This window comes from Euprymna scolopes, chromosome 2 (assembly GCF_053919585.1).
Source record: "Euprymna scolopes isolate OS-2025 chromosome 2, ASM5391958v1, whole genome shotgun sequence".
Taxonomy (NCBI): domain Eukaryota; kingdom Metazoa; phylum Mollusca; class Cephalopoda; order Sepiida; family Sepiolidae; genus Euprymna; species Euprymna scolopes.
Window position 1 is genome coordinate 135,617,137 of NC_136483.1, and position 9,310 is coordinate 135,626,446.

Consider the following 9,310-nt stretch of genomic DNA (forward strand, 5'->3'; position numbering starts at 1 on the left):
GACATATTTTATCAATGGTTGGTTCGGCACAACATTCTTTGGCTCATTGGCTTGTGGTAATTCTGGAACTTGTGCGCGAATTACCACGCACTGCATCCCTGATTCTTTTAGGTTTGTTAATTGTTTACGTGGGTTGGATTCAAATGCAGAGACGTCTTTTATGTGCTCATATAATGGCTCTAGTCTCTTTACCAACATACCGTTGGATGAGACTATACTTATATGTACCGACGCGCTCTATGATGGTCGCCTGCTCCAGGGTTTTTTCTAAAGAGATTCTTATTGAACTCGTTTTAATGTGTACAAAATCTGTGGAGCTTAGTTTTTGTGATAGTATGTACTGTCAGGTCAACGGGGTTTCAATGGGAAGTCCGTTGGCCCGAACTTTAGCGGATATTTTTGTCGGATATTATGAATCCGTTCTGTTTAACTCTATAACAAAACCCACTGCATATTTCAGATATGTTGACAATACTTTTGCTACTTTTCCATCGCAAGGTGAAGCGTCAATATTTTTTAATAGGTTGAATTTTTTGCATGGGGCTCTAAAGTTACTATGGAAAGTGAGAAGGACAATTCGCTTCCCTTCTTGGATGTTCTTGCTGGACGTTCAAGGGGGGCTTTCTCACTACAATTTATAGGAAGCCGACATTTACTGGCCTATATGTGAACTGGTTGTCTTTTGTACCAAAATCACGTAAGGTCGGCTTAATTAATACTTAATTAATACTTAATTAATAGATCCATCATGATTTGTTCACCTAACAGATTTGACGCCGAACTCGATAAGATCAGGGAAATATTCATCAATAATGGTTATCCTGTTGACCTTATTGATGACTGTATTTTCAAAAAAGTTGCGGATTTTAAATCCCCCCAAAAGTTTGGACCTTTGAAATGCCTGGTTTATTTAAAATTACCGTGGATTGTGGAAAAGAGTAACATACTTTCCAAACAGACTCTCAGAAGTATTTACGACTGCTTTTATTCTGTGTCCTTGCGTTTAGTATATACTACGAAACCTGCTTTTCCTAGTTTTCACAAGGATAATATGCCTGACATCCAAAATAGCAATATTTTGTATCAATTCAAATGCCAGTGCGATGCTGGTTATGTTGGGCGAACATCCTTGCATCTTTTGACTCGTATAAACCAGCATGTTCGATCCAGATCAGACAAGGGAGGATGGGGTCTGGTAGTCTCCCTACTTCTGCAGCCTTGGACTCTGCTATCGGCTAGCATTTGGTTGATAACCCGTGCTGTGCCGATAGATATAAAATAGAATGGTTCGAGGTGCTACATAGAGCGGACTCCAGAAACCATTTAAAGATTTTAGAGTCTGCCTCTATTGCGGTGCGTAAGCCTTCTTTGTGCCGGCAAAAGGAAATAGTAAACGCATTGTTGCTCTTTGGAGAACTTTGAATCTTTTCTCCCGTTTTTTGTCTCCCTCGTTGTACCAATATTTTAATCGTTGTTAAACGTTAATAAACTTAATTTTAGTAGTCCCCGTACTTTTGGCACATTCGATAATACTAATTAGAAATCTTTAAAGTTTCGACATAATATTATTTTGTACGCTATCGATTTTCTCCTGATGAGATGATAGCCGAAAGAGCTCTTGAGAAACTTCCGCCTATTTTATTTAATATATATATATATATATATATATATATATATATATACAGGGTGTCCGTAAAGTTACTATACAGTCTTATTGTTTTATTGTATTATATTTGTATTAATAGTTAATATTTATTTTTTTACAGGTTTATTTAATCAAGCATAGTAACTTACCAAGTAAGATCTATGGCTTACTCGTAGTTTCATTAAATATTTTGCAAGCAAAATCCGATTCTGCATTTTGCTAATTCCTACCCTCTGATGAGAAGGAAAATATTTTTTTTCGAAACTCCGCGGATCAGGGACAATCCGCTTAATCTGTGTCTCCTTTTCGAAAATTATATATGTTTTAACTCTTATTAAAGTGTTTTAATATGTTTCATTAATTATTTGTTCTTATATATATATATATATATATATATATATATATATATATATATATATATATATATATATATATATATATAGGGTGTCCGTAAAGTTACTATGCAGTCTTATTGTTTTATTGTATTATATTTGTATTAATAGTTAATATTTATTTTTTTACAGGTTTATTTAATCAAGCATGCCACACAAGCTAACTTTGGAAGAGCGCAAATTTATTTTGAAGCGAAGGCCTCCAATTTGAATATTTGTCATAGAAATTGTTTGCCTTGATTGTTACAGTCTTTTCGGATGTGACACATGTATTTTCTGAGATTTTATAAACATAAAGGTGTTATTTCTTTTTATTTCTTTTGTTACAAATAAATATTTTAATACAATATCTTACTGTACTGTTAATATATCACAGGGTTTCTGTATAGTAACTTGTAAGACTGTATAGTAACTTGTAAGACTGTATAGTAACTTTACGGACACCCTGTATATATATATATATATACACACACATATATATACATATATACACACACACATATGTATTTATATATATATCTATATATATATATATATATATATATATATAGAGAGAGAGAGAGAGAGAGAGAGAGAGAGAGAGAAAGATAGATTGATAGATAAATAGATAGATAATATCTACAAGTGAGAATTCGGCTTGGTTCATTGTTGGTTGGGTGAACACACCCTTCTTCGAGACGAAGTAGATTTATTCCATAATCCAATGTCGCCGCGGTTTTCTTGATCTGTGTCAGTTGATAGACGTTTTGTGGCGCGGTTGATCATGTGGCAGAAACTCACTTGGCATGCAAGTGGCTCGGATTTCAAACCCAGATTTCGGATGTCTAACCGACGAGCCCAAATGAGGGTGAGACTCGAGTCCTGGACTTCAAGTTGCTCTTGAGAGTTACGGCATTGCTTAACTGTTGAAATAATTATATAGTCTCTCACATTCTGAAAATTATATATATATATATATATATATATATATACGTGTGTGTGTGTGTGCTTATATCTTAAATCGATCGTCTCTTCAAATAGTCGATGTTATTCTTCTCACACTTTTCGAATATCGATGTTGCCAAACATCCATCGCTGTTAAAGTTACACGTTTGCGTTGACCGGACAAATCCCTGACTTGAGGCTGTTGGCAACTGCTGAGGAACTCTTACCAATTCTTCACTGTAATGATTTTCTTTCGTCCGCTCTCATTCCTCACCAGTCACCACTTTCAACCCTAGGGCTATTAATCATCAAATATCGGAACTTAAATCGATCAGTAATCGAATTAACGGAGGTCATTAGGATTATTCGCGTGAATTAATTTCGAGATTATATTTCCTACTCCACAAATCCTTAAGCACCTATCTTCTGCCCTCCCTCTCTCCCCTTCTCTTATTTACCATCTCTCCACTTCCTTTCTCTTGTATATCTTAATATCGCCTCTCACTTTTTTTTTCTCTACAGGTTTGTCTATCTATTCATCTGTGTTATCTTATCCGTTTGTGTGTCTGTCCATATATATATATATATATATATATATATATATATATATATATATAATTTTTTGGGTTCCCCCAACAAAAGGAGGGTGAACCCGTAAATTCACGCTTGTCCGTTCGTCCGTTCTGTCTGTTAATCCATTCGTCCGTTCGCGTGTTCGCACTACGACTTGGAATTTTTTTTAATTTTGCGCAAATATATTGTAACAGAACTGATTTTCCAGGAAGACTCCGGTTGCCCCGGTAGGGGTATTTTTCATTTAGAATTGACACTTTTGTGCTTATTAAAAAAAAAAATATTTTTTGAAAATGGATTTTTATAAAACTTTCTGAAAAGTTGTAACTAACTGATTTTGTTATAGGGCTAATAAAACACTCCATTTTGGGGAATATTTCACCATATTTGTTCCAAAATTTCTGTGTATGTTTATTTAGCAGTTTTGCATTGTGCTGAACTCAAATTTAAATATGTTAAGGCTTTGAGACTTTGGGGGCTAAATAGAGGTGGGGCAAATGATTGACTTAGTCATTTCTTTTAGAATGGTACACAACTCAAATGTACATATGTTAAGGCCTAAAACTGCACTGTTTGTACATTTTCACCAGGATTTGACATCCAGTGAGGACTTTGAGGACAAAATGGTGAGGGGAAGCAAATGCTGAACTTAGTCAATTTTTTATGCCTCGTTCACTGTGCACTTACGGGTGACCATGCATGCTTCACTTGTTATAATTATGTAATGCACTTTATCTACCAATCAGTATCTGATTCATAGTTTCAGTTTACTGCCGTTATCAAAGGCACATTTTTTAGATTTCTAAAAAATTGACCATGAAAAATTGCAAGAATTTTGAATATTTCCCAAAGTTATAAATAAATAAAATAACCAAAATACTGAAAAAATTCACAAGTACAGAAGATAATTATTAAATTTAATTTTCTTCGTTCAAAAACTGGAAGTATATAAGTGACATATTATTTTTTAAAAAAATATTCCATTTTTACTCGTGAAACTCTGTAAGGTCTGACGAGGCTGCTGGATTGTAAATATAGTCCGGCAACCGGAACATGTGTAATAAACAGATAAAAGGGTAATAAAAGAATAAAAAAAATATCCGCCACAGCAACTAAGTTGCTCGGAAATCCACACAAATGATTTTTCTTTATAGGGGTGGAGATTTTGTGTAAAACCAACCACATTTTTTGGTATTACTGCTAACCTTAGTCGGTGCAAATGACTGCCACATGGCAGAGTATTAAGTAGACCGCAGATTTTTAGATCAGTGTTACCTTTTCCTAGATGTATGACTGGGGGTGCGTCTCTCCTAGTGAATTAATGGCCCCCAGATACCAACCTGGAAGTTTTTACGGCTCGGAGCGGTACATAGCCAGGTTCAACGTTGCTTAACTTTGGTGATCTGCAAACCTGTGTGTACACCGTGATTGTGTCAACGTGGTTGTGTCGTATATATATATATATATATATATATATATATATATATATATATATATGTATATATATATGCGTGATTGTGTCGTATATATATATATATATATATATATATATATATATATATATATATATATATTGTTCAGGATCATATATATATATATATATATATGCGTGATTGTGTCGTATACATATATATATATATATATATATATATATATATATATATATGCGTGATTGTGTCGTATATATATATATATATATATATATATATATATATATATATATGCGATTTGACGACATTTATAGATTTTCCGATAATATGATTATGGATATGGCATGTAAAATTGTCGCCGACAAATAGTTTTTATGTAATAACATTATGCTTTCAGACACTCTGCCGAACAACGCACATACGTGCATTGTTGGCTTATGGCAAGACTATTTGTCAGCGCCAATTTTGAATGCGTTAATCCGTTACAGGAACACCTATAAATTTCGTCAAATTAAGTTGAAAATGAAAGTCGATGAGAAACAACCCATATTACTTTACTGACCATTGGACATTACATTTATTAATGCTATGCAGAGAATATGGCTATAATGTTACGGCTAAAAACGTTAACTCTGGACTGAAAAGGTTAGCTCCAAATATTTACGTTTTTAATTGTTATGCCGAAAAAAATGTAAACGAAATAAAACGAACTTATTTTTTGCCAACAATTTTATTTCTACAACATTTTTCTTTTAATAAAATTTCGTTTTTTTTTTCAGAACAAATGATTATAAAAACGTGCGATTATTTGGAAGCTAAACTCTTCAATAGATAAATATATATGAAGTACGTCAGTGTAAAACACCGCCAATCTATATAAGAACACAAAAATAACAACAGTAACGTGTAAAATGCATACATTTTTATATATTTATGCATATACTATTTATTTTTTCAATTTTTTTTGTTTGTGAAAATCTGGTCAATTTGGTGTTTTTTCTGAATGATTTGGCTTGAAATATTTAGTATAGTCTGACAACTCAATTAGAGTCAGCTATTGGACACGTTTACCCTTTTAGAATCTTTAAAACATTTATAACTTTTAGATTGCAAAATAATTAAAAACAACAAAAGAATTAGTGGTCCTGAACAATACTGCCTTACCATTCACATTTTTATTTTTATTTTTCACTTATTCGTAAATTCGATTATCAGGGCTTACAGGATTAAATTTGGAATTATAACATTCTACTATAGTGAACACCCAATTTTTGGCCACTCGTGTTGCTAATGCTGCTACTAGCATTTAGATATTTCCTTTTCAATTTTTTTCTCAATTTTTACAGCACTTATCATAGATCACACGCTTCGCTTTAACATTGCAAAAATATCTTGGAAAAAAAATATACACCTTACCAACAGAACAGGGAAACATTTAACGGCTAGGGGCAGCATTAACAACTGACGTGGCAAAAAAGTGTGTTTTCCATCATTACAGATTGATCCCCAACTACTGGAGTCATTAAAAATACTACCTTAAATTTATTTTTTAATATGGAAATCAAGCCTATACTCGATGATAATCGAAAAAATTACGACAAAGTTAAAAGAAAAATTTAAAGGCTATGGTAATCATTGTTCGGGTCCACTGCAATATTTCTTGGTTGTTTCTTTTCCTCGTGACAAAATGTTCTTTTCGGAATAAATGCATAATAAATATTAATTTTTAGTTAATTCTTTTATTTTCATTACAGATTACAGACAGACAATAACAACTCCTATTTAATAGGTCATATTACCTACTTTATGTGATACATTAGGTGAAAGAACAGAATACTCACAGCACATGATTAAATCCCCATGTTAGGAATGGGTTTATTGATACTAACGTTGTTATTTCGTCACAGTATATTGGCCACTATTTTACTGGGTCGGTAGTGGTTCCCACTAACATCGTTTTTTTTTTTTACATGCTTCCCAGCGGCAAAGCCGGTACACAAGTCCAGCTAGTCGTATAATAAAAGTAAAATAGTGAATATATATCAAATATATATATGATCTATTTTGTAATTAAATGCGCGATGATTTGCCTTGAAACATATAAATATGTTGTCCGTTCGACTAAAATCTAACGCCAAAATTGTTGGAACATTTGTTTCTAATGTTAACTTGACTTATACATTTGAATAAGGAGTTTCAAAATTTTTTCCACAACCGCGGTCATCACTAAAGACATCAGATTGAAAATGCTGCATCGGAGTGTTAGCTCAAAGTCGTAGAATATCTTAAAAATCAAAAATGAAAAAAAGGCAAAACGACAGGTTGAAATACACAGATCAATTGAAAATGAAATGCTGGACCGATTGGTGAGAGTTATTAGTTGTATTTTAGTTTTATATTTGAGTTATGTTATCACCTGAAGGCTTCAGTTTGAGGAATAACTGAAACTAAATACGGTGAAGGTATCGATGAAACATGTAAATAAAAACAATTTAAAATAATTTAATGCATTAAGAAATGGACCGGTCAGTAGAAAAGTTTCGTTTCTTTATTGTGGTAACAGTTTTTTGTTGATTGTTTGTTGTTTTTACTTCACTCCATTTTTTTTTCTCTGTTAGAAATTGTTAACAATCGATTTACTAGCTTAAAGCACCTCGAAATAATATATATATAAAAAAAATGAAAACGAGTATAGCTGATGCAGGCGTATGCAAATGCAATCTCCCCGTGAAATGGGGTATTCCAGAAAACACAAGTTATCCGTGACAGAGGAAAACAGTTGTGAAATACAGGGAATCTATGTGAGTACAACCTACTCCTCTGTACATAGAGAAGTTACTTGTTCCCAGGTGGGTTGTTGCTGAGTCCGAAAATCAACGTAAACACATAGCTAGATGTAGAATAAGTAATTAAAAAAAAATATGCTTTCTGATCCGGAAATGTCCTTTAGAAAAAAAAAGATATAATAAAAGCAAACATTAAAAGAAAAAGCCATAAAAAAACAGGGAAAACTATTTTACAGCAAGATGGGAGATGCACGTTATTCATTGAATGCACCGCGCACGTCTAAATAATGTATGTTATGCATTGTGTTAACCTCATCATTTTCTGTCGTATCAACAGACGGCTTTATAAAGAAGCGACTTCTCTGGCGGTGATATTCTGCAATACATTTGTAAGGATGTTATCGTTGTTTAATCTTATAAACTTTAAGTGAAGGATAATTAAATTCCACATCTGTTGCTTCGAGGTGTCACGAAAGAAAGAAGAAAAGAAGGTAAAAAATATAGTCTTTCGATATCTCACGTAAATAAATCAGCCTTTATAAGCCAAATATCTTCACACACTCATATATATATATATATATATATATATATATATATATATATATATATATATATGTGTGTGTGTGTGTGTGTGAGTGTGTGTGTGTGCGCGTGCGCGTGTGTGTATTGGTTGTTTTGAAAAAAGAAAAACGGAATGAATTCATAAAATGGTGACCAATCGGTCCAGCATTTAAATTTCAACCGATCTGTGTATTTCACGCTGTCGTTTTGCCTTTTTTTAATTTTCGATTTTTAAGATATTTTACGACTTCGAGCTAACACTCCGATGCAATATCTTCAGAAAGTAAGAAAATAGCGACAGTATAGTTGTAATAAAGAATAGTTGAAAAACACCCCCACTCTTCCCATGTTAAATAATAATTTCGAAATAATAACGTTAATATTTCAGTGCGCATATCAAAATCTGCAAAAGAAAGCGATTTGTGTTTATTTGTTTACGTTGTTATGGGTAAACGTTTATGCGCGCATGCGTAACAGGATGTCGTATACCGGAAAGTGGGTTACATCACTCGTTACAAGGTCATTTGAGTGTTATAATTATATATATATATATATATATATATATATATATATTGTTTAAACATGGTTTACAATTTGTTCATAAAATATTAACTACCCATTTTCAAATGATACAAGTTTTCTCGGTATTCATTCAAGATATATTTTAAAAGATCAGTCTGTAAGCATTCCGAGAGTCAAACGCAAACATGTCTTTTAACATAGACTGATAGCATGAATTGAATAAGTACATCGAAAATAATTGCGAGTCTCTTACGAAGAAGATGGGTTCCCTCTTCCAGACTAGAAAATTCAGTATCTTCTCTGTATATCTATAAAAGTGAACTTGTATGTGTGTGTGTACATTTCCCTACCAAACTACTCTGACAATTTTCAGTCTACAGACTCGATATTTGACATACGGGGTATTGAGATTTGGGAAAATCTTTTTAATCGGTTTTCAGCTAGAACATTGGCTATAGTGGGGTCAAAATTCAACGG